A 27538-nucleotide genomic window follows, 5' to 3' on the forward strand; every position below is an offset into this window, starting at 1 on the left:
TTAAACTTGCAATTTTCCCAGGCTTGTAATATCAACTACTCAGACTACACAGCAAGTTCGAGGCCAGCCTAAACAACTTACCAAGACTCTATCTCAAAAGAAAAAAGAGAAAAAGAAGGTTATACTGTAGCTCGGGGCTCAATTCCACTACCCCCAACTGCCAGCTCCCACCCCTGCCAGCCTCCCTCCCTCCCAGCACCACTGCTGTTCAAGACTGGTAAATACAAGACGTCTGACTTGGGAAAACATTTCTAATAAAATATTCTGCTACTTTGCTGTCCTGCTCACACACAGAGGAACATCTTATCTTGGGACAACAGAAGAGGACACAGATAACTCTTTTCCTAGGCTGACCACAGAACATGGAGCAAGAACCAGCTATTCCAGTAAGAGAAGGAGGTGCATGCCACAGCACACATATGGAGGCCAGAGGACAACCCTGTGCAATAGATTCCCTCCTTCCATTTTATGCAGGCTCTAGGGGCTGAACTTGGGTCTTCAACCTTTGCCACACTGAGAAATCTAGCTGGTTGGAAGACATTATCTGAATGGGTTGAAGTGGAGGGACAGAATACACTTTAATTTTCTTCACTGGTCAACATCACACTCCAAGCCTACTTTTAAAGTAAAGAAGCTGCTTAACCACACACACACACAGACACAGACACACACATACACAGACACATACATACACACATACTCTCACACACACACACACTCACACAGACACACACATATACACACACATACACTCACACACACACATACACAGACAGACACACACATACACACACACAGACACAGACAAACACACATACACAGACACACACACACACACACACAGACACACACAATAAAACACCACTCTGGCATAAAGCCGGTCTGTGAGGGAATAAGAAGCAGCATTTTTTTTTAAATGGAAAATGTTTTTCTATTTTATAAACAAAGAGGGACTGCTCCAAGGAAGGCTGTTAAAATACTAAATGGCATTCCTATCTCTCCAGACTTCCTCTTAGTCTGCTCCAGCCAGCCTGCAGGAGCCCCTCACCCACCATACCTCTCTTCCCTGGTGCTGGATACCCTTAGCTCTTTCCCACTGACCCTCTCGGTTCCCTTCTAACCCATCTCCATTTCTTTGTGTCATCTACCAACCCTCAGAAACACTCTCTACCAGGCACCCAACAGCCTAGGAACCATACATAATAGGAACAGCAAAGGACAGAACACCCACCCAGCAAGGACAAGGACAGATACCAGCACCAAGAGATATCACAAACATAACTACAGGTGCCCAGATTCCAGCACAGGACACAAACATCAACAGCCAAGATAATATGTCTCCTTCAGGAGCCAGTAACCCAACTCTAACAGGCCTTGAGAAATACAATTTAGCTGAAGCAGAAGACAAGGACTTCAAAGCAGCAATTATAAATGTGCTCAAGGACCCTTAAAAGCATGTGAATGAATGCCTTAATGAATACAGTGAAAATACAAATAAACAGTTGAATAAATTGATCAAGATATGAAAGTAGAATTTAACAAAGAAATACAATCACTAAAGAAAATCCAAACAGGTAAAACTAGTAATAAAAATCTTAGAATGTCAAATAAAACCTCAGAGGTAACCATTGAGAGAGTACAAGACACAGAAGAGAGAATCCAGATGTAAATCTGAAAAAAAAAAAAAAAGCATAAAATATCCAGGAAATCTGGGACACTATGAAGAGACCTATGAACAATGGGGCTGGATGAAGGAAGAAGAAACCCAAGTCAAAAGCGCCGAAAACATTTTTAACAAAATCAAAGAAGAAAAATTCCCCCAAAAGAAGGGAAAAGGTGTCTATTAAAGAACAAGAAGCATACAGGACAGAAAATAGAAACAAAAGAAAAAAATCCCCATGACCCATAATAATCAGAACATGAAATGTACAGAACAAAGAAAGACTATTAAAAGCTACAAGGAAAAAAGAACAAGTCATAAATGCAGACCGGTTAGAATAACATCTGACTATTTATTGGATGGAGACTCTTAAGAGCCAGACGGCCTGGATGGATCTACTCTACAAATCCAAGAGACCATAGGTACCAACCCAGACTACTATATCCAGCAAAACTATCAACCCCAATCACCAGAGAAAGGACAGCATTCCATGATAAAACCAAATTTAAGCAATCTACCATTCCAGCTCTACAGAAGGCACTAGAAGGTTAACTATACCCTAGAAGACAGGAAGAATAGATAATCCCAGAACAGTACATCCAAAGAAGGGGAGAATTCACATCATAAAAAAAAAATTAAATAAACAGCAATTACCTACCAGTAAATGTGGCTCACTGACAACTCTCAATATTAATAGTCTCAATTCCTCAGTAGACTAGCAGACCAGAGTAGGAAACAGGATCCGTCTTTCTGCTCCATCCAAGAAACACACCTCACCACTAAGGGTAGACATCACCTCAGTGTAAAAGCATAAAAAAAAAAAAAAAAAAAAAAAAAAAAAAAAAAGATTTTCCAAACAAATGGACCCAAGAAGCAAGTTGGTATATTTATTTTAATATCTGACAAAATAGACTTCAAACCAAAATTAATCAGAAAAGATAGGGAAGGACACTACATACTGATTAGAGGAAAAATCCACCTAAAGGATATTGTAATTCTGCACATTTATGCACCAAACACAAAGAAAGGGGAATGGCCTACCTTCCATTTGAATATGAACTTCACTGCAATATATACTGCTCACTTGACTTTTTGCTGTTGTTTGTTTGTTTGTTTGTTTTATTTTTGTAAACAGAAAATCAGTCACTAAACTAAAAAAAAAATTAAGGTAAATGACACCTGCACAGTCTCTACTTCAGTAATTTGATTGCTGTGTGTTCTCTTTGTGTGTACCACCCCCACCCCCATCCCCACTCCCCACCCATCCTCACTCCCACCCCCACAGCTGAGATAAGGCAGAAGGCAGTGTGACTTATCAGGCAGCATCCACTTCTTTTTTAAAAACAAGTAAGAATTCACATTTCTTTGCTTACTCTAAACTTTCTGGAACGTCTCTTTTGTCTTCCTGCCCCACTTTATCTAAGACACTAGCACAAACCAGTGGAAACAACCATTCTAACAGTAGTTCACTACACAAGCTAAGTCCTGCAGATCAGCTGCACACTGCTCTCATTCTCTCCAGTAGCCTGCGTCCCCACCCAGCAGGCTTTTCTGTCTGCAGTGCTGAGCTAGAACTCAGGGGCTCAAGCTCACATCTTACCACTGAGCTACCCCTCCACACTCCCTGGGGATTAGCTTTTATTTGTTGGACTTATAATGAAGGAGGGAAAGTGGGAGGGATTTTTCAGTGCCCCCAAGGACTTTATACCATTTCACTCTGGTTTCTCCACCATTTAGCTCAAATAAATTATTTTATAATTACAAGCTTTATTTCACCAACCGTGAAAAGATTTTCCAGTATTTTATCACACTATAATTCTGCCCCAGTTCCAGTCTAGGTTTTCTTACTCTTTTAATGAAACCTCTGAGACCTAGAGACATTAAACAACTGTGTCTACAAGAAGCCTGTCACACCACAGATCACTCTGCCTTTCCGAGTGAAGTATATGGCGGTTGGATATAGTAACAGGCCAGTGTGCAGCTGACCTGTAGGACTCAGCTTGTACATGAAAGAATAAACACTAGAAGGGTCTTTTCTGCTGGTTTGTTCTACTGTCTTAGATTAAATAGATGGGAAAACAGAGAATTTGCAGAACTGAACAACAGAACAATTCTGAGTAGCCATGGGTGTGAGAGCAGCCTGCTGCCCTGGTGAGAACATCAGCTCAGAGCTCAGAAGGGAAAAGGTATATATATATATATATATATATACAGTAATATAATATATATGTATATATATATATAATAATATCCTATATGTAATAATGTAATTTAGAAACTATTTCCTTTATTCCCTCTAAGTTTTAGATTTTTAACTCCATACCTAGACATGGTAGTGCACATCTGTAATCGCAGCACTCAGGAGGCTGAGACAGGAAGGTGAAGAGTTCAAGTCCAGCTTGGGCTACAATAGTGAGTTCAAGGCTAACCTTTGATACTCAGAATCTGAGATCAAGGACTAACAGTGAGCCCTTTACAGAGAAATACTGAATATTAGCTTTAAATAAAAGAAGTGCTTTCTGAAATGAGGTTTCCCCCTCTATACCACTTTTGTCCCTGTGTTGCCCTAAAAGAATGTCTGCTGTTACATTTGTGATTCTTTGTTTTTCTGTGAGTGTGTGTGTGTGTTTGTTTTTAGGACACATTAACACATTTGACCATATCCAAAGGAAAGGACAGCTGTAAGCCTGTATTAATGGTGAACACTGTTCACAACAGCTAGAAAGACATAGAATCAACCTAAGCACCCATCAACAGATGACTATTTTAAAAATGAACAGTGCAGGGGGTGTTTAATGGGGAAGTGGTGTTTGGCAGGGGTATCACTCACAGGAGGGCTTCCCCTTCTCAAAGAGAAGGTAGAATGGGGGAGGTCCTGCATGAGGGGTCCTTAGAGAAGGGGACTGATAGTGGGCTATAAAGTGAATAAATAAAATAAAAAATTATTAGGATGTACATTGCATATACCAAGTGATACTTCATAAAAAAAAAAAGCAAAATCATAACTGTGGATAAACCTGGGAATAAATCAAACAAAGTGAGGCACAGAAGAGCAAATCCTACCTGAATCTTAAAGAACAGCAGTTAGCAGAGGGTGGAGGATAGTGGGAGAGATGGGTTGGGACGTTGTGAGTCACCTGGTCATAGTGTTAGGAGGAATTAAAAAATTATCTCCAGAAGGGTGGGGATTTGGTCAAAGGTTACACAGCTGTAATTAGATAGTAGGGATGTTTTCTGGTAGTTCCACAGCAGGAGAGCACACAGATGACAAGGTTGGAGCTGGGATGGTGGGCTGTAAGTAACTACTAATGACCTCTTTAACATGGTAATACTGTTCTGGCATGGCCAGTGCTGCCTCTTGATGTTATCACAGGAGAAACATCGCTTAGACAATTTGGATAATGGATGATCTGAGATAACTTGATGCCAACAGAGAGCTGCCTGGCATTTTGACTCAATGTGCTGGAAGAAACTGTTCTGTTAACATTTGGCCAAACAGGACTTAAAGGGGTGATTGTAAGACACATGAATCAGAGCTCCTGCGCTGCTATTTAAAAAAAAAAAGCCAGCTGGATGCTGTTAGTGCTAGAGAAGGGACTTAGAAACCCAAGGCCTGCGACCAACCCCAGCACTCACCCCCCACACACACACTGACAACACAGGTCAGGACACTAACAACTCGAGACAGTTACAACAGCATCACAACTCCTACAGTAACAACTGAGAGGCTCTGACGTTTAGAGAAAACACATAAAGAGATATAGTCACAAAAGCCTTTGTGGCCATTTAGAACCGATACACAAACCATACACCCTAAACACTTTACTAACAAGCCTCCCCTCACACTAAAATCCTCGGGGGAACATCTTTAAAACAAACAGATCTTGGCAGAAACTTGAGAAATATCTAAAACAGCCAGCCCAGGAAAGCATTCTGATTCAAAATTAACCGAAAATTAGCGGAAAACTTTCTCCTCCTACCATGGTATATCAGACATCAAACAGCAATGCCCGAACTATCTACTGTTGGGACGGCTAAATGTCTAGCCTAAAATAACCAAAGGAAAGGGGCATACTGAAAGCCTCCTCACTCACAAATTAGTGCAAATTTTAAAAGCCTATGAGAGTCCCGCTTTGATGTAAGGCTCTTTTTTATTTTTAAGATTATAACTTAATGACAACAGCTCCCCCTTCTCTGTCCTCCAAACTCTCCCATACTCTCCTCCTCTCCTCAGTCTTTGCTTTGATGTTTTTATGTATCAGTTAAAAAAAAAAGCCTAATTCCAGGAGCCAAGCATGTCCTCACAGCCGTGTTACCCAGGGCTGCAGAAGGCAAGAGCAAGAGGATTGAGAGTTCAAAGACAGCCTGGGCTACATTAGTGACATTCTGTGTAAGACAAAAAAAGAGTAACTTAATTTTTTTTAATTATAAAACTACAATCCAGGATAACTTCCAAGAGAGTGGTAGGGTATAACATCTCCTTCTTTTAAAAAAAATGTGTGTGTGTGTGTGTGTGTGTGTGTGTGTGTGTGTGTGTGTATTTAATGTATACTTTTTTTTTTTCAGGAAGGGTGTCATGTAGCCCAGGCTAACCTCAACCTCCTATTGCTACTGCTCCTGCCTTTTAAGATCTGGGATTTCAGGCAAGTGCTACCAGGCCTGGCTTTGACATTTGAAAGCGTCCTAGGGACACATAAAAAAATCTGAAAATAGATCTGGGGTAAACACTTCTATTCGATCTCTCAGTCTGTTTGCCCATCCTGTGCATCTGCAGCAATGCCAGGACCACTGAACCTCTTAACTAAACAGGAAGAGCTGCTAATAATGATTTTAATAAGACCTACAAACGCTCAAAGTGCCCAGCATTCTAGCACACTGGTGACGTTCTGCTGCTTGCCAGACTCATCTTTTTAGTTTTCAAATTCCACGTCAAGCAACAATAAAGCCCCCTAAAATTTTTAAGTAAAATTGAGAGGCCTGAGCCACTTAAATAACCCCAAATCCTAAACTAACACTTAGTAAGATTAACAGTGGAGGAAGAGGGTGTGGCTTGGGGTTCCGTTTACAACCTATTGACTGAAGTATCTTAGCAACACTTTCCCTAAACACTCCCAGAAGGCAAGAGTGGGTCAGAGTCCCGCTTACTCAATATGCATTAAGGGGCCAGCCCTTGGTCTCTGTTACATCTCTGAGGATGTAACAGAAGCCATCTGAGGGACAGCAAAGATGTCTGCTTTAGCAGGAAACATTTTCACAAGAGATAGCAGCCTTTTCTCCCACTCTCTTCCTTTTAGAACTAGCAGCCTCTGACATTACAGCCATGCTAGGCAGCAGCAGTCAGGGAGGAAATGAATCACAGAAATTAGTCAGGATTTCCTATTTAGTTACTTAATAATCCAAACCCGGAGGCAGGAGGTAACCCTGAGCAAGCAGAGCGATCTGCCAAAGCCCGGCTTTTTCTAGCACTTAAACAAGCTAAAGGCAAAAGGAAAACGCGTATATCCAAACCCAACCTCCACGTGTGCACTTGGGTCTGAAAGCACATGTAGGCACACACAAGAGGATGTGTCTTCCTGCCCACCACAAAGGCTGATGGCTGACATTCTTGGAAGACAGGCTAACAGGAGAGAAGCAGAACACGTGTATTTGATCATAATTTTACAGAATTGAACACCCAAAGACCAAACGAGAACCACACATTTTTTTTAGGCTTAGGTTTGCTGACTCACAGACAGCCGTGTTGAGTTATGAGTAGACCAAAAGGCATGACGGAAGGCTAAAGACCACAGCCTGCCCAGATGTTTCTTTTCCTCCCTGTGTAGTACTTTGCCCTCCCAAGGCTGGGACAAGACCGCTGCGAGCTGGTCTTATGGCCTTATCTTTATGGCTAGCAGAAGGACAGATCAGCAGGGGAAGATTAGGGTAATATTGTAGGTTTTATGGCTGGCTTTGGAAGAAAGGGTTCTGGTTTCTGTGACCTCGCTTGGGGAAGAGGAATGAATTCTAGTTCTCTGGTTTGCCTTGGGAGAGAATGAGGGAGGGATGACACACAGGAAAAAGACAGGAAATGAGAGAGAAACCTTAGCACACTGTTTTCTGAGCTCCAGCATATGAAAAGGCTGATGCAAACTAAAGATTTCTATTCACTGACTATGGTTTTGGGGTTTGGGTTTTGGATTGATTTTTTTTTAGGAACATCGAGGAACGGCTGTGTGTTTCTGTTGGTACACAGGAGGTTTTTAGAGACACGGTCTCATGAAACCCATGCTTCCTACTGAGCTGAGGGTAACTTTGAACTTCTGATTTCCCCGTCTCATTTTCTGCAGGATTATGGGCATGCAACACCAAGCCTACTTTATGCAAGGCAGGGCACTGAATCTAGAGCTAGGCAAACTCTGGGATATATCCTCAGACCTAAGTTCTTTATGTTGTAACTGTTTTAAAGTATTATTGTTTATTTGCAAAACAAGAGCATTGCTTTACAACTGTTTTTTTAATAGAGTAATATATATTCACTATAAAAGCTAAAATTACATGCAGACATACATAACAGAAAATGACTTTTCTGCAGTCCCATTAACTACAAATGCTTTAAACTCAAAACTGTGTCGTGTTCTATTATTATAAACTCTCAAACATGCAGGATTCACGAGGTATTATGCAGATTCAAGCACATTCTCTGCCTCCGCTGGGAAACTATTGGTGTTAAAACAGTCTAGCAATGCACAGCACACGCTCATCACAGTTGGTGCTTAGAAGTCCTGTGACTAAGACCGAGTATCAAGGCAGACCACTAAGCTCTGAATCTAATAGCGAGTGGCTACTACCTCCCTATAAAATCATCCTCTTTTTTTTCTTCTAAATACACAAATTTTAAATATTTAACCCTTAAAATATGCTGGTACTCAGCCATGGATACAATGCGGCAGCCGGATCACAGTCCATGTTCAGTATGTTATACTTCTCTTTAATAGAGGCCAAGTTGGTCTGCGGCCTCACTGTCATAGGAGATGTGAGAGGGACACTCACATGTCACTGTCAGATGTTTGTCACATTGCAACTGAGCCACGTCACATTCCTTTACAGTTACACTACCGAGTGAGGATCACACATGGAATTTAACATCAGTGATTCCCACAGCTTGATGAATACAGTCTATCCAATAACTAGTGTCAATCTCTATTTGGAAAATGTAAAACTTTAATATCACTGACAACTCCCTGCCATTTATGGATTTGCCAAGCAAGTCATTAATATTCCACCCATGTTATTAGTAAAAATACTGCACAGTAAAAAAATAAATAAAACTACTTAGTTATAAATGGTTATAAAAAATTGATACATGACACAGTATCCATGGGCCAGAATCAGAAAGATAAATATTATATGATTCTTCTTACATAAAATATGTAGACTAGGCAAATTCCTTGAGATGGAAAGTAGAGTAAAGGTTACGAAGATGTGGAAGGAGAGGGAGTCTTTGGCGAGTGAAGTAGTTACTGAGGATGTGGGAACATTTGGTAAACAGAGAGTGGTGAAGGCGAATTTCTTGTCACTGAACTGTACACTTGCAAACATTAAAGAGACTGCATGCATTTTATCCCAATGCTTGTCCAGTGGAGTCATTTACTGGTCTAGATGGCAACTTAGATGTTTGTCCAGTGGAGTCATTTACTGGTCTAGATGGCAACTTAGATGAGTCACAAGGTTACCATGCTAAGAGAAAGAAGGTCATCTCACAAGGTTATGCATTGTGTGAATCTATTTTTATAACACTCTTGAAATGACAAATCTGTAAAAAATGGATAACAGATTTGCAGTGGAAAAGAGGAAGGGTAGGTAAGACATTGGTGTGGTTACAGACCAATCTGAGCAGGAGGCTTCAGGTGACAGCCTGGTTCTATACCTTTCTGCTCCTTGCTGAGGTGTGGTCTTTTGCTGTGTATCGTCATGGTAACTAGTGGCCTCCAAGGCCAGGTGGCTCGCAAGGATGAGAATCCAAACCTACAATGGGACCTTGCTCCTTTAATTTAAAACTATTGGCTAAATAAAGATGCCTATAGCCAATAGCTGGGCAGAAAAGACGTAGGTGGGGTTTGGGTTCCTGGGCCTGGGGTCTGAGGAGACCACAAGGAGAGAAGGAGAGAAGGAGGGAAGAGGAGAAGACACCATGGGTTAGGTGAGTCATAAACACACGGCTATGACAGCTGGCCAATTGGAGTTAAGAGCTGCCCAGATGGAACATGGCAAGTTATAATTCGAGGTTACTGATGGGGAAGTAAATTCTAATAGCTTAGAGGGTCGATATCTGTCCAGATCTAGTGCTGATTAAGACTTCTTATAAATATAAAGTTTATGTGGTTTTTATCTGGGAACTGAATAATTAAAGGCAGAGTAGAAGCCCTGGATTGAGATTAAATATTTTCTACAACAGCTCCTCCCCGTTCCCACTCTGAGATCGGAACCCAGGGCCTCGTGGCCTGTAGGCAAGCCCTCCCTGGACTCCATCTCCAACGCTGTGCTGTACCGTGACTGAGGTACTGGAAGCAGGGACCTATTCCAATGATAAAGTGTGCCTTCCTCTAAGTACACACAATGAGGGCCAGTGAAAGAGAAAAGCTCAAGAGAGGTGAGTGACGTCAGTGTTCTGGCTGTGACATAATACTACGATTCGGCAAGTGCTGCCACTGGAGAAGGTGGGTGAAGGGTCCACAAGACCACTCTACAGCGTTTCCCACTGTTCCATACATCTACAATCTTCTCAAAGTCTATCTTAGAAGGCAAAAAACGATTAAGCTAGGCATGGTGGCAAATGCCTTTGAAGCCAGTACTCAGAAGTGGAAGCAAGCAGATCTCTGTGAGTTTGTGGCCAGCCTGGTCTACACAGAGTTCCAGGACAGTCAAGGTTGCATATATACCCTATCCCCAAAACAAACAGAACAAACTTATTAAAAACAGTGAATAGAAGAAGGAAAAGCTTACTGTCTCACCCACTGCTACCATTTCCCACTGCCTGCTGTTACCATGGTTACTAAAACTGCAACCTCCCCTCATTAGACACCTTCATCCTTTTATTAAAATTCCTCACGGGTTTGTTTAGTTGTAAGTTTACTTAGGTATGAGAATGCAAGTCTTGTTTATAAAAAAAATTATTAAAATCTTGGTTTACTATTGAACACATTAACTTAAAATCCTCAAATTTCTCAGAAATAACTTGGTAAATAGTATAATACCTAAAACAACAAAACACAACCCTGTCTAGTAGAGATAAGTGAGCCATATTCCTAGAGTAATAGTCATATTGATAAAAATAGAGGAGGAGCTGGGTGTGGCACAGTGGTGTAGTACTTGCCTTGCATGCACAAGGCCCCAAGTTCAAGCCCCAGCATCAAACCAACCAACAACAAACAAAAGACAGCAAAACAACACAAAACAAACAACAACAAAGATATAATTTTTAAATATTATTATTTTGTTTTCTTGAGATAGGGTCTCCCTCTGTATTCCCAACTATCCTGGAGCTTGCTACGTGTGTGGTTGTGTATGTATGTGTGCAGTGTACTCCTGAATGTGTGTGACTGTGTGTGCTTGTATGTGCTTGTGTGTATGCCATGTACTCCTGAAAATGTGTGTGTGTGGTTGTGTGTATGTGTGTGTATACTCCTGTATGTGTGTGTGGTTGTGTGTACGTGGTTGTGTATGTGTGTGTATACTCCTGTATATGTGTGTGTATGGTTGTGTATGTGTGTGTGTACTTCCTGTATGCGTGTACACACATGTATGGGTACACAGGCACATGCATGCTCACGTGGAGGCCGGAGGCTGACATTGGATAGCTTCCTCTATAGCTATGGTTATTTTGAGGCAGAGTCTCTCACTGAACCTGGAGCTCTGAAGCAGCTCGGCTGGCTGGCCAGCAAGCTCCAGGGATCTGCCCATCTCTTCTCTGCTTCCCCAGCACAGGGGGTACAGCCATGCCTGGCTTACAATGTGGATGCTGGCAAACTGGACTCAGTTCCTCAAGCTAGAGCAGCAAGCACTGTACTGAGCTGAGGGAGCCATCTCCTCAGCCCTGTAAAAAGTAACTTTAAAAATAATGTCTTTAAATAAGCACATTTTATCATAATAAAAAAAATCCTTCAAAGAAGAAAATCTGACTTGCTTTATGTACATTTTATAAAATTAAATTACCAGAAAGGCTGGTTGAGATTGGCATGATCCAATTTAAACAATATAAGATTTTCTGACTCTTCCCTAAAAATACATCATTGTGAAACATTTTTTTTTTGTTTTGTTTTGTTTTTCGAGACAGGGTTTCTCTGTGTAGCCCTGGCTGTCCTGGAGCTCACTTTGTAGACCAGGCTGGCCTCGAACTCAGAAATCCGACTGCCTCTGCCTCCCGAGTGCTGGGATTAAAGGCGTGCGCCACCACGCCCGGCTATGAAACATTTTTAAAAGATGGTAGCATCAAGTATGATTCCACACAAGCCTGTGTGTGCCAAGTACCAGCCCAGAGGCTCCTCATACACTGCCTCCCTCACGTTACCATCACAGCCTTACAGGAACAAGACTTTACATGTGGCCTCTCCTTTACATGTGAGAAGACACTGCACATACATGAACATGGGTTGCCAGTGTCACTCAGAGCAGAGTTAGGATTTGAAAGAGTCTGGTGCCATAGCCTGTGCCCTCCCAGCTCTCCCTGCCTGCCCTGCCACTCTCCTTACAGCCCATTGGCTTATACTTTCTCCGTTTTGTATTAATGAGCACAAAAGCTCTTACTGAAAGATTACACCCAGATTAAGGCCACTGAGTGTAGAGAAGGCACTCCAGATGGTTATTTTGATCTCAAAGATGCTCTCTCCCCTAATTTAATCAAGCTAACCAATAGTCTACATTTGCTATGGCAGGGGATGAAGTATATGCTAGAGATATAAATCGCTACCTCGATCTAGTTAAACTAGTTATGAGCTCTTTAAATATCCACATTCCTAACGAGGGAAGGGAAAACAGGCACACAGTCAAAGCTGCACATATGAGAGCTTGCAATACTAGAGAGATGTGTTTTGTGTGTTCCTGATAAGGTGATGTGCTTAAGGAGTATGCCAGAAACCAGCATCAGTTGTTGGATAAAGTCAGTGCTCAAACCTGCTCAGACTCATGGGAACTCTACGGGTTAAAATTCAATTCACCAGGTCTTAACCTGCCTGCTCTATATTACCAAAGCTTTTTAGTTTCTTCCACTTGTCTGTCTTTGCACATCAACAATCCCCATTTCAATTGCTTTAATCATGACACTCTCTTGGTAGCAGCATCCAAAGCTCTGAATGACACTGAAAAGGACATCAGTGCCTTCTTTGAAAAAGGATGCTGTAAGTTACTGGATCAAATAAATTAACGGATTAATTAATTTAATTAATTCATAATGAAGTAAAGGATTTTAGAAAGATAGCCTTACTCTTGTAACCCAACAATGCAAAGTAATCCAATTTAAAAATGGACTAATTTGGGGGGCTAGAGAGATGGTTCAGCAGTTAAAAGCACTGACTGTTCTTCCAGAGGACCCAGGTTCAATCTCCATCAACCCCACAGGAGCTAACAATCATTTGTAACTCAATGTCAGGGTTCTCAGTCCACCTTCTGGCCTCTGTTGGAAATGCATACCCATTGTACACACACCAAAGTAGCCATACAGATAAACTAAAAATAAGTAAGTCTCCAAAAATACTTTTTTTAAAAACAACAGGCTACATTTTAAACATGTATTTTTACTAACTTAAAATAGCTATAAGCACATGAAAATGCATTCAACGTAGTCATTAAGAAAGTGCAAATCAAACTCACAGTGAGGATCCGAGAGAGCAGCTAAGTGGGGGAGGAGATGCTCACTGATAAGTACGAAGACCTGGATTCAGCCAGGCACTAGTAGCTGGTGGCACACACCTTTAGTCCCAGCACTTGGGAGGCAGAGGCAGGCAGATCTGTGAGTTCGAGGTCAGCCTGGTCTACAGATCCAGTCCCAGGACAGCCAGGGCTATAGAGAGAAACCCTGTCTGGAAAGATCAAAAAAAAAAAAGGCCTGGATTCAACCCCCAACATGAAACAAACAATCGGATGAGAGAAGCCAGGGAGCGAGCACTTCATATTTTTCAGGAAGGCTAAAACAAAAACAGGAGTAAGCACTGGACCCTATATGGTACTGGGAGAATGTTTTAAATGGCCCAAACTCTTTGGGAAACAGTTTGGAAGTGTTTCACAAAGCTTTGCACAGAGCAATCCTGTGACTCAGCAATTCCACTCCTAGAGAGATGAAAACACACACCTACAAAAGAGCCGCACATGTGTGCTCAACAACACTTCATATCATGGAAAACACCCAAGTGGGCATCCAGAAATGAATACACAAACAAACTATGCATATTCACATGATGACATGCTAATAAGTGAGAAGGAAGGGTTAAAGCACTCTTTTAAAACATAAATAAGTTCTAAAAGCAAGGTTAAGTGAAAGAGACCAGTCACAAAAAGCCAGGTACTGAATGAGTCTCCTCAAGGAAGTATTCAGAGAAGGAGATTCACAAAAAAAAGGGGGGGGGGAATGGGCTGGAGAGATGGCGCAGTGGTTACAAACAAATACTGCTATTCCAGAGGAACAGCTCACAAAGAACCTGCAACTCTAGCCCCAAAAGATCTGATGCTCTCTCTTGACCTCCTCACTCAGCACCAACACACACACACACACACACACACACACACACACACACGAACGCACACATGCACATATACATAGATAAAATAAAAATTTTAAATTAAAACATAAGAAAAATGGGGTTTTGCCAGGGACTTAGGTATAAGTGATACTGGATATTGACCATTGGAAGTTTTCTAGAATTAAAAAAAAAAATGGTGCTACTAGAGAACCTGTGTGTCTTTAAAACCACTGAGTTATTATACTTTACACGGGCAAGCATCACCCTACGTGAATTAGCTCTCCGTAAAGCTGCTGTTAGAGAGGAGAGGAGACAGATTGTCCCCTTTCGTCCTCTATCCACTGGCCTATGCGGAGGAAAAACCCTTCCATTTGAATATAGAAGGCAGTGCTTCCAGGATGGAGATAGAAGGGTCCACAGATAAGGACAAGCCTCACTACACAGAACCTCAATAATAAAAGGGAGTTTACACACAGAGTGTTGATAATTCTTAAAGTGGCACACACTGCAAATACTAGGGATTGAGTTTAAATGAAGCTGGCTGTTTTGTGAGTCTTGAAGTAACTCGTTCCGAGTCCAGCCGATTTTCATCCAGATTCTGAATGTAGAAAGTGTGCAGCTAAAATAATAAAAAAAAAAAGAAAGAAAAGAAAAGAAAAAGAAAGAAAGAAAGAAAAAGAAAGTGCGCAGCAGCATTTGTTCCAGAGCAGCACACCTCCGGTGTCCGGTCTGATCAGGTGCTATCTCGAGCTACAGCTAGAACAACAGCTCAAAAGCGCCAGAAACGTGCCGTGAGATCACAAGGGGTTGGCTTCGAGGCTGGTGAATCTCGAAGTTCCGCTCCCAGGTTACACCCAGGTTTAACAACACCTGTTTGTTTCTCTGTTACTCATGAGGCAGAAGAATGAAGAGCCACATTCCACAGGGAGGAAATGAGGATCAAGAAGATGAGAGAGGACCTAATCAAAAGCCTTTCCTTCAGGATGACTGGGCCGGCTCAGAACACATGCCCATTGCAGAAGCAACATCAGTTCCCAGAAGGGAACTCCAAGTGCGACTCACTTCAACCTGGGCTGCTCACTCAGTCACTGGCAAGGATGGAACGGACAGCATCAGCTTGCACAAAGCTCCCTAACTTTTTCAACTAAAAGTCACAACAAGAAACAAATGTACGCTACACAGTAGCAGACACCTGGGATCCCACCACTTGCCATGGTGGAGACACTCCAGGCTACGTACAGTGGGCTTAGGCCAGTCTGGGTTATACAGCAAACTCCTGTCTCAAAGTACTAAAATAACAAATAAATAAAACCTCCAAGAGTCATGCCCTGCTTAAAGATGGAAGAGATTCCAAGAAATGCATTATCAAGCAAGTCCATCCTTGTGAAAACATCAAACCCAAACTAAGTTATTAATGAACTCAAAGTCACTATAATGTTATGGACCCATTATTGCGTATGAGGTTGGTCAGTGTGCCATGCACAGCTGCAGCTTGTAAGATTCGGTTCTCACAAAAGCAACACCGACGTCTGTGAAAGAATACTGACCCTGCCTGTGCAGAGTGCACTTAGGTATGTTGGTGCTCCTTTCTATGACCCTGTGTCCGTCAACCTCTGGGTAACTGGCTTATCTAGTCAGAGATCACACTTGAGGGAAGGGTAAAACCATCCTGCTACGGCATGATGGAGAGAAGGCTCAATATTGTTCCAGAATAAGCCACTGTACCCACAATATCACCCATAGTGAGCATGGGTGATACATTCTCTTATTTGATATTACAAAAGCAGTGCCAGATAAAAAAAATCTAAACGGTATGCACAGAATGTGGATAGAGTTTTGTCTTCTCATTTTTAAACTTCCCAGTTTCCTAGAGAAGAGTATGACCTACAGTCCTGACTATCTAAGAGGCTGAGATTGCAAGACGCTTCATCCCAGAGTTCAAGGCCAGCCTGAGCACTCAGTAAGACCTGTTACCAAAACAAAAATAGCTTTCTCAGGGTATGGCCACCAGGCACTAAAACCACAAATAAGTTTTAAAAGACAGGCAAAGGGAAATCGAGAGATGGTTCTCAAACAGAAATGGTATCCGGCAGTGCCCAAAGCCACAGCTGAGAGGAGTATGCTACCTGAGCCTGCTGGGTAGGGACCAGGGATGCGGCTACGAATTATATGGGAGAGGTTTCCAATCAAGGATCCGCTCACTCAGAACAGCAGTGGTGTGAAGGCTGATTAACGGAGTACAACCTCCCACGCTTGCTTCTGTTAGCTCATCTAAAGCCCACATGCCATTCTGAGGTAGGAGAGTACTAGATAAATCTGGATTGTGCTCCCCTTATAGGGGGCCAAGTTTTACAAATGGGAAAGACTTAGCAGGAAGCAGGGTTGACTTTGTTCAGTGTTGAGATTCTGCCTTCCAAAGGCAAATTTTGGTTGGCGTAGTAGCTCAGCAATTATAGGCGCTTGTCACCAAGACAAGCCTGACAAGATGGGCCCCATATGGTGGTAGGAGAGAACGAACTCCCACAGGTGTCTTATGAACTCCACATATACACCAAGGCAGGTATGCACACACACACACACACACACACACACACACACACACACACACACACTGTGAACTTGTAGGACTGATTTCTTTTATAAAAAGACCAAAAGGCATGGATTTTTTTTAAATCACTTAACTATATAATGCAATTATTCTTTTGTCCTTGGTGGTGATGCTGGGGAATCAAACCACAGCATGATGCCCTGTACGTGATCTGTCTCAGAGGTATATCTCCAGGCTAGGCTCGAACTCTCTCCTTCTGCCTCCACTTCCCCAGTGCTGCAACAAAGGCATGTGTCATCACACCCAGGTCATTGTGCAAATGGAAGACTACCAGCTCACCTTTGAGACGGCAGGCTGTACCTACACTGGAGCCATCGGGAGACCTGGCATACTGTAAGCAACTGTAACCACGATCCTCGGGTCCACCAAGGTACAAAGAATCAAGAAGTCATTGTCTCAAGGCCCACCAGGATGGGACACTGACATCCCCCTCATCCCTTTCTCCCATCTCCTCATTCTCCTGACCAGACACTGTCTTCCTAATATCTCCTGTCTTTGCTAGATCCTCATGCCAGTCTCCTGAACCATGCGCAGATGACATTAGTCACCCCATGGCATCTCAGAGCCCACAGCGTTTCAGTTATACAGGTGTGTCTTTCCTGTACTCACAATGACAGCACCTCCCCCCGCCCAGGACACCTCAGAGGAGGAAAGGGGGTAAGAGCAGTAACCTCAGACTTAGTTCAAAAACGTCTCTCTCAGTTACTTCACCACACACTTCCTCTTCTTACCCATAACCACATCTTCCTTCAACTGGAAGCCCATATAACACTGAGATGGCCTTCGGTCACCCCATTGTAGGCAGGGGCTTTTCATTTGTCTCTCAGCAGGAATATGCTTTACCTGTGTCCTCGCAAGGATGGTAAGCCCTTCTGTAACTACTCAACTCTAAACTGATCTTCTAATTACTCTTCCAAATTCCCCATGGTTTTTAACCACTCAGGACTTTTAAACACTCTTTTTCGGGGGAGGGAGGAATTCTCATCTTCTAAAGCCTGCCTCCCGTGATAGAAATCGAAGGCTGACTTTCCCAGCCTCTCTTTGCAAACAGGGTGGCAGCTATGTGGCCATGTTCTGCCGCTCTGGTATTCTGACTAGGAAGCAGATGCCAGCACGGAGGTGGTCCCATGGAATCCATGCTGACCAGAGTGGGACCAGCTCTCCTTCCAAAGCAAAAGCGGCAGAAGTCCTCGTGGTTCAAGTGGCACTTAGTAATGACAAGGCAGGGCCAACACTTGTTCCCCGTGCGAACGCAGAGCAGTGGGGTCTGCAGTGACTTTAGTCCAGTGGCAGAACGCTGGCGTCGATCCTGACTGAGCATATCCCAAGACTGATTCTCAGCTGTCGGTGAACTCCAGAACACACTTTTTAGATCACTTTTTCCTGTTTACTGTAAGCAGATCCTGCCGTTTGCAACTACAAACTCTGGTTCATCCCTCGCACCTTTTTTTTCACACAGTTCAACGATGAGGTGCTTCTTTATCACTTATTGCATTTGCTGGCTGACTGTGAAGCCAGGGGTACTGTGTGCACCGCTCATCTCCATTAACCCAGTACTTAGGACAGTGTTTTACTATGCAGACACAGACCCATGACCCAGCTGAAAGAAATTCAACGTCATCAGTGTTATGAGAGTCAAAAGCTAAAAATTAGGACTAACCTGGGCCAGAGAAGTCACACAGGGTTTACAAACAAGATGACACATCTGCAGACGATTGAGAAGACAGTCTGCAGTCGGGGTGTGGAGAGAGAGAGATGCGTGACTTCCGAAGGATGGGGAAGGATGTGGCAAGTGTGGAGAGATGGCTGTTAAGGAAAAGGGCGCTGAGCTCGGAGAGTCTATCATCCGCCATGCCTATGAGCTGGATTCTGAATGGCTCCGCAAGCTAGGCCTGGAGAAGGCTGGATGCGATGATGCTCTAAGAACACTAATCCTCAATGAGTATTTTCATCTGTGCTTTATTCTAGATGTTATCTTCTGTGCAAAACTACAACAGCTACCCACACATTTTCTACACAGTTCCCTCTCCAAACACTGCTGCTCTATATTTATCTGTTCAAGCTGAGAGACTACAAGAGGAGAAGATCCTTATAATTAATCCTCTTGCAACCAAGCAAATATCCAATTTAAACATAAAAATCCATTACCAAAATGGCCTTTATTCCTCAAACCCTAGCTACAAACTCAATTTTAAAATTTCCCAATGCCATTTATCTTCTAATCTATTAAAATCTTGCACTGGTTCCAAGTATTTAAACTAAGGTCCCCGATGAAATTCTATGCTAAAATCACACAGTCGTGCTGAAAACAAAATGTGGTCCACTTTATGATAGAATGTTTTAGATAGAATCGTTTTAAAAGTACAGCAAGTCTGGGCTGGAGGTGTATCTTGATTGGTAAAGACCCTGCCCAAGATCCATGAGGCCTTAGGTTCAATTCCCAAGTTCTACATAAACCAGGCCTGGTGGCTCACCTTCAAAGTATCAAAGTATCAGCATTTGGGAGGTGGAGGCAGGAGGACCAGAAGTTCAAGGTCATTCTCAACTGCACAACAAATTTAAAGCTAGCTGAGCCTACCATGAAATCCTGCGTCAATTCAAACAAACAAACAAAGATTGCAAATCCTATAACTATAGAAAGCCTGCGCAATTATTTTCTGGCCTTAAATGAACCAGAAGAGATCCTTAGAAAAATTCTTTAGTGATGTGTGTGTGTATGTGTGTGTGTGTGTGTGTGTGTGTATCCTAGTTACATCATTAGAAAACATATGTAAAGAAATGGGCCAAGTGCATACCACAGTGTTCAGAGTGGCAAAGATGGGAAACAAAGTTCTTACGGGATCGGCTTGCTAAGAAACCACACTATAAGGCTGGTGTAACTCACGGGGGAATGCCTGCCTGGTGGGAGAGAGGTCCTGGGGTTATCCCCAGAACAGGAGGAGGGGGGGGAAGCAGCAGTGGCTCATGGAAAAAGTACAAATTTAACTTACATTGATATGCTTTTTTCACATCATAAGTCATAGATCCAAATGTTTGGTAGCACAAGTTGACAAAGATGTAAGGATGGAGTAACCCTCCTAACTCCCATGTTTAGGCACACATCCTAAAATTCACTGTGAGCCAAGATGAACCCACAGGATTATCACCTTAGCAAAGCAATAATCAGCAAAAGACTGGAAATGTATGTGCAACAGAAGGGAATTCACTGATCAAAGTGGGCAATATAGGCTGAGGATTACTTATCTGAAATGTTGGAGAATAAAAATCTGAATATTTCATGGTTTTGCTTGTGTACAATGAAATGTCTTAAGGATGAGACTCAACTCTAAGCACAAAATTTATTTGTCTCATATGCATTTTATGCTCATAGCCTGAAGGTACATTTATACACTGTATTTTCATTTTTTAGAATGCGTGTATGTAGGTAATATTAGAAAGACTCAACCAGAGACTTGCTTTTAAAAACCGGTCAATGAAATAAAAACAAAAGTCCACATACAAGGCCACAGCACGGGATACAGAATCCAGTACAGACAAAAAAGAGAACACAGACCATCTAAAGAGAGAGCGGGCAAGCACACGAGGTGGAAGGAAGCACAACTCTTAGCTGGAGACTTGCTTTCAGTGAGATTTTGTTGGTGGGTAGCATACTTCTCAATGATGGTGAAAGGTCAGCCATTTGTCCTCTGGTACATCCAGGTAGATGTTACCCTGGATACCCATGCTGGGATGCTAGCAGGGAGTAGGACCTTCACCAAACACACACCAGAGAAGTGGCCACCGAGGCACTACAGGAATAGCTTAAGCTCTCATCTTCGTAAATGAGGCCAGTTGCCTGTTTAATAAGCTTGTCTGATTCATGGTATCAAACACAGGCACGGGGATCTAAGTTCACCCTTTGCTCTCTCTGAGAATGTAGACCTGGAAACTTGTAATAGCCTAGTTGAGGGATGGAGAGCAGAAGAAGAAGGAGAGGGGAACGTGGGGAGGAGGAGACCCAGCAGCAACTTCTAGAAGATGATACTTTCTGAAGACAATTGTAACAGAACAGAAAATTAAGCTTTGATAAAGAAAAAACTTTTTCTTTCAGTGTGCAATAAATGCTTTGAGGAAAGAAAGAATGAAAATCTTAGTTAAAATGTTGCTGGAGAAAGTAACGGCTCTCCTAAAAGGCACGCAGACCAGGCTGAGATGTAGCCAGGGCAGAGCATTAGCCTGCAAGCCGGAGGTCCTGAGGCTAAGTCCCACACAAGTAAAAATGGGACAAAGAAGGATGGGAGGAGGGGAAGGGCAGGTGAAGAAATTTCGGCAGTGCAAATAACCGTCAGAACATTGACTACCCCTAGCCCAAGCCAGGGGGAAGCTTAACTTCTTAATGAAATAGAAATAGGAGGAAAATGGGGCTGCTGGGAAGGCTCAGTGAGAGAAGAGAAAGTTTGTATCACTAAATCCAGCCACCTGAGACCTGCCTCTGAAATCCACAAGGTGGAAGGAGAAGCCTGACCCCCAAATGTTTTCCTCAGTCTCCCACACATGCATTGCTATCTGTGTGCATGTGTGTGTGTAGGCTGTGTGTGTTGGGGGAGGGATCCCAATCAATAAGAAAAAAATTAAAAATAAGGCAGCAGCAACTAGTTATGAGAAGACATAGTATTCTAATATTTATGTGTCTCTGTGAATGTACATGTGTACATGTTCATGTATGTGCACATGTGTCTACATGTGTTTGGAGCCAGGTCAACATAGAATATCATCCTCTATCATTCTCTGCCTTATTTTCTGAGACCATCTGTCACTGAACCTGAGGCTCACAGATTCGGCAAACCTGGCTAAGCTGGGAGTTGGGGGATCTTCCTGTCTCTGCCTCCCAGCACTGGTGACTACAGGATCCTGCCATACACATCCGACTTCTTATATGGACGCTCAAGACCTAAGTCAACATTCCAATCGAACAAAAGTGTCAACAGAAAGAACCGGGAGGCAGGTGCATGGCTAACATTTTTTTAAGGAAAAAAAGGGGGTCAGTATTGCAGGAACAGAGTGGGCCAGAGCAAGCAAGGCAGCAGATGGAGTCGGACCGGAGCCAAATGTTCAGCAGTGGCGCTGGAGAGCAGACTGTCACACGCTCTATAACTTCAGTTAGCCAGTGTGGGAGGAGTTATATCAGGCCAGGAACCAAAAGCTGCAAGTCAGAGGCTCTCCCTGGGAAGCTGGCTTCTCATGACCACCTCTAGGCCACCTTGGCCTTCTACTATGACTAAGACCGGAAGATACAGGAAGATCAGGAAGAATTTTTTGCCGGGCATTGCCACTCTGAGTTCTGACCATCAGGAAAAAGGGACAAAGTCGGGTGACTAAGTTGGTAGCTGTTAATACAACCTGGGTGGGATGATTCGGTAGCCTCACCCACGGTGCCAGTGGAACGAGAGTAAGAGGAAGCTAACCTCAGCATCTGAAGAGTTGCTTGGTTCTGAATCAGGACCAGGTTTCACATCCACAAATCATCCACAGCTATTGCTAGCCAGGTACAACAGCCTTGGCCTGTAACCCCAGCCTCTAGGGAGACTAGGGCAGGAAGATTGAGCCCAGGAGTTCACAGCTAGCCTGAGTACCATATTGAGAACCTACCTCAAAAAAACAAATACCAGGACTGGAGAGGTGGCTCAGCAGTTAACACACTGGCTGCTCTTCCAGGTAACCCAGGTCCCATTCCCAGAAACCACATGGTGTGGCTCACAATCATCTCTGACTCCAGTCCCAGGAGACCTGACATTCTCTTCTGACCTCTGTGTGGGTACCAGGCAAGCACATGGTGCATAGACATACAGACAGAACCAAAGAACTCATACACATAAAATAAAATTTTAAATAATTTTAAAAAACAAAATTCCGCATTCTAACCTCAGCATCTCCTTCCCAGTTCTAAAATAAGACCCACAAGTCAAATTAGTTCAGCGAGCTCAAACAAAACAAGTCTTAGATGCAGTGGTGTTGGTCTGACTTCTGTCACGGTGACAAATATCTGAGACAAACTGTAAAAGAGTTATGATTTCCTCTAAACTCAGCTTCCAGAGGTTCGGTTCATGGTTCATGGGCTCTCCATCACCACGAGCCTGGCACAAGGGGATCAGGATGTCAGAGCAGCAAGGTGAGTGGCAGTGGAGGTTGCTTACCTCGTGGTGACCCAGAGAGTCTGGCTGTGCTAACGGCTTCTTTCTTCCTTAACTCAACTCACAACTCATAAGATACTGCTGCCCACATGCCTGTCAGGCCCTTGTCTCTTAACAGATGTCCCGCAGGACAGTCACCTCTAGACATACCCTCACAGGGACATCCAGAAATATGCCTTCCAATAAAGACACCTGTCAATCCAAGCCCTGACTGTCGTAACTTACTAACTCAGATGCCCCTCGGAGCAAAACCCTCTTTAGCCACACAGGGTTTCCTTATCATTTAAAAACTGAACAACACATTCACTTATTGATCAGCTATTATACCACGAGGTCCTGCAGAAGATACCAAAAAAACAAAACAAACAAACAAACAACAAAAAAAACCAACTTCTTTATAAAGCCAAGGCCTTTCCTAGAGATCACGACCTAAAGTCTAGTTAAATTGTTCACATAATAAGACACAGGGGTGGGTGTGAGGCTGTGTGGTAGAGTGTTTGCTGCATGTGCAAGGCTGGGGTTGGATCCCAACATAAAAAAAAAAAGAAATCCCTTCTCTTAAGAAGCCCAGGCCCACGCTTGGCTCTGTATTACCTATTTTTTTTTCCGAATTGCCTCTCTCCATGTTTAAATCTAAATTAAAATCTTTTCTTAATAAACCCAAAACAAACAATTGAAACAACAAAAGACTCCAAACAAGAAAGTGCAAAAGATTTGAGAATCATATATAATAATGTGAATATACAAGTATTAATATATGTGTAGTTAATATGCCATATTAACATGAGTATCTAATATGCTTGTATTAATAGACAAGAAGTAATTTGTGAATACTAATTAATATGACGAACATTCTGAAAGATAGAGATTAAAGGGAGCAACTATTGCCATCTTGGACTTGAGCCTTGTTTTAAAGAATGAAAAGTGGGCTGGTCAGAGAAAAGAGAGGAAGTGGGCAGTGGCCCTGCAAAGAGAAAGGGCTAAGAGATTGTGGGGTACAGTTACACTATAGGAAGTACTCTATTCAAGGCTTCAAAACATGGGGCAAGCCGAGTGCAACGCACATATAACCCCGACTGAGGGAGAGAATAGCTAGTTTGCAGCTGACCTAGGCAACGCCATAATGTCGTTTTTAAGGTAGGAGGCAGGACACAGGAAGATAGATATTACAACTGGGAGATCTGTGAACACATATTTGAGCTCCTAATTAATTCTGCCATTCATTCCCTAGCCTGGACAAGTTATTAGACACCTCCCGTCCATTTTCCCAGAAATGGCAATCCAGTGCCTACGTCAAAGGTCTCTCGAGAATAAGAATATGGTATTAAAAATATTACTATAAAAGTTACTAATAGTCACTACTTATCAAAATAAAACTATTATCATTAAAGATGAAAATGAATTGGAATTCAATTATAGATGGCCATGAATTTCAGACTAAGCAGGATTTGCATTAAATTTTATAGGTAGTAGCAAACCAAGGTTTTGTGTGGGGAAATAAGAAAGTCAGGTTCAATGGCTTCATTTACTTACTTATATCTGTGGTGCTAGAGATAGAACCCAGGGCCACGTGCATGTCAAGGAACGTAAAGTAATCTACCCCAGGACCACCACTCAAGCTTTAAGAAAGCCAATTTGTGGGAAGCCATAAAATGGACTAATTACAGAGGAAACACGGAGGTCGGGACCTGAACGGTCCAGGTCCAGCTGCGGGATGAGAATCTAAACAAGATGGGGTGCTGGTATACACAGGACTCATCCACGGATCTAACCAGGGCAGTCAGTGGGAAAGACAGCACACCACCGCGTGAACACACTGACAGACCCAGGTTATAACTTAATTTATGAGCTTTAGCATAGAGCGTGAGCTGAGCACTGGGGCGTGTTGGCTCCACGTAGCTCAGATCAAGAGGAAAAGATGCTCTCCTCCGAGGGATCCCCAGACCTGGGACAGTCAGGAAAGAAGACAAAGGCTGCTAACATCACCTTGTCTTCTAATACAAACAGGACCGCATCAGCTCCGCCAATCCAGATGTACCCGCCATAGCCCTAGGATCCAGCCCCGTTTATTCTAAGCCGTAAGGTTAATCCATTCAACTTGTTCTCCGTAGAGCCCTAAACATCTGCAGGGAAACTCGGTGGTGCTGTTAGAATACTTTTTAAACTCTGTACATTTATTTCCTTGACGAACTCCATGCACGTGCGAAGTCTATAACCTTCACTGTCTGTCATAGGGTGAAGCACACCTGTGGAGCCAGGACCCACCGGAGACACAGAACACTATAGCATCCTGGACTCCTCCACAGTCATAGAAACACGTCTCCAAACCCTCAGGGGGTAACCAATCTTCTAAGTTCTGACACATGGATTAGTTTGCCAACTTTTGAAACTGATGCCAAGGAGACTGTAGAGTATCGGTGTGTGGTTCCTTTCACCCAACAGTATATTCCTAAGATGACAAATTTTCTCACCCAAAGCTCCAGTTTTCTCATTCCGACCACTATCCAATATTCCTAGGCATTTATTTCACAGCTCATTTATGCATGCTACTATTGATCGGCACATGGAGACTTCCTGTGTGGCCTTTCATTTGGCATGAACATTTTTGTGCATCTGCTTTGGTGACTCTGTGCACCCAATTCTGTTGTGCATAAATCTGCAGTGGGACTGGAATCCGAGGCGGAACTGCTACAGCATAGGGCACAAGTGTGCTCGGCTTACGTCAGCCACTAAAAAGCTTTTAAGGGAGAAATAGTTCACGGCCTTTGAAGTAACATGAATAATGACGGAGGAGAAGGTGCTAACTCCCTTCGGCAGCCTGGTGGGCAGAGCGGAGGGCTGTGGAAGGCGGAACTTCTGAGGAGCTTTCAGTAGGAGGAACATATTGCCAGCTTGCCCACCTGGTCCTCGGAGGCCGTTTAATTTAGGGTATTTTTAGCAGCTTCCTAGCATGTCCATGCATGCCCTTAATGATAGGACATAAAAAGGGGGGGAAGTAGGGAATCTGAATAAAGTATTGAGTTTAGTACTTCATTAATTACAGTAAATGAGCCATAACTCATTCACCGTAGATAAGAAAAGGAAAATGGAAGAAAGAGAAAGCATAAGGAATTGAGGAAATACATAGGAATTTAGATTGGTCTAAAAATCTAAAAGTGCTAGAAAAAACTTAAATGTACATTTGAAAAATAATCTACACATTGTAATGTACCTGCAGAACGTCTTTCAGGTTACACTTTAAAAGCTTTAGATACATACACTCATGTGCGTACACATACATGCATGCACATTTCCTATCTATAAACTTAGATACACAGACAAACATGGGATGCATTCTACCTATGCAAATGTTGGGGTTTGTACCTTATGAATAAACCACTCTTTTCCATTCTATCTATTCTAACCTCTCTGACTTTACACTATAGGCATCTGATAATTCATCAAGAAGCAACCTTCTTATCTTTAAGCAATAATAAATCAAATCTCCAAGTGAAGCTAACATTCCAAAAGCCATGTCTTAGCAGTTTAAAGTCATGGAGTCCTTGTTTACACGATGTGGGGAGGGGGGAGGTGAGGAGAGAAGTAGATAGTTGCTAAAGAAAACAGCCACTAAAATGATAGAAAACGCAGGGAAAGGAACCTGGGCCAAAGGGCAGAGACCGGGCCTCATTCAGCCCTACACTACTTGAGACCAATCAGCAATCCTTGACCATCTCCAGCCCTCGGTACTCATGATTTCAAGTCTATAATCAACTATGGAGTCTCTGTATGAGCCAAGAGATCCTTCATTCTCACTTCTTGCTTGTGCAATTGTCCCACTTAAAGCTTTTCTCTCCATACTACAAAACGTTGAGAGAATCTAAAACAGGACACCTCGCCACTGAATGAACACCTATGCCAAAACACACACAAGCACATGCAGACACACATATACACAGGCATGCACACACACAGACACAGAGAGAGAGACACACACATACATGCACACACAGAGGAGAGGGGATGAAAAATGAAAGGAAAGATAAAGTTAGATGACAAGTTTTCATTTCTTTAACCTTGTATTAGAAATCACACCACTATATAAAGAGTCAGGGACACAAAGCCCCAGGTTCTATCCCTGGCACTAACTAATCCAAGTGTGACGTCTCACACCTGCGATTCTAGCACGGGAGGCAGGAGTATCATCCTCAGCTAGGTAATGTTCAAGACCAGTCCGAACTACACAAGACCCTTTCTCAAAGTACCAGCCTCAACAGATACAGCACCCACACCACTACGTGGACTGCAGACATTTTCTTTAACATGTCTTTCTTCATTTCATAGGCTTCCTAGGTTTGCTCCCTGGTAGCTTTGAAATCAGTTGGGGTTCTAGCAATTTTATGTGTTTAAA

At 42.8% G+C, this 27538-nt stretch overlaps 1 protein-coding gene across 2 annotated transcripts in view; it reads right to left on the reverse strand.

The window, feature by feature from the left end:
- Mcu (mitochondrial calcium uniporter) overlaps positions 1-27538 on the reverse strand; it is a 168756-nt gene that overhangs the window by 123815 nt on the left and 17403 nt on the right. The window lies entirely within an intron of this gene.

The sequence above is a fragment of the Mus caroli genome, unplaced genomic scaffold, assembly GCF_978045245.1.
Source record: "Mus caroli unplaced genomic scaffold, Mus_caroli_1 scaffold_9, whole genome shotgun sequence".
Lineage (NCBI taxonomy): Eukaryota > Metazoa > Chordata > Mammalia > Rodentia > Muridae > Mus > Mus caroli.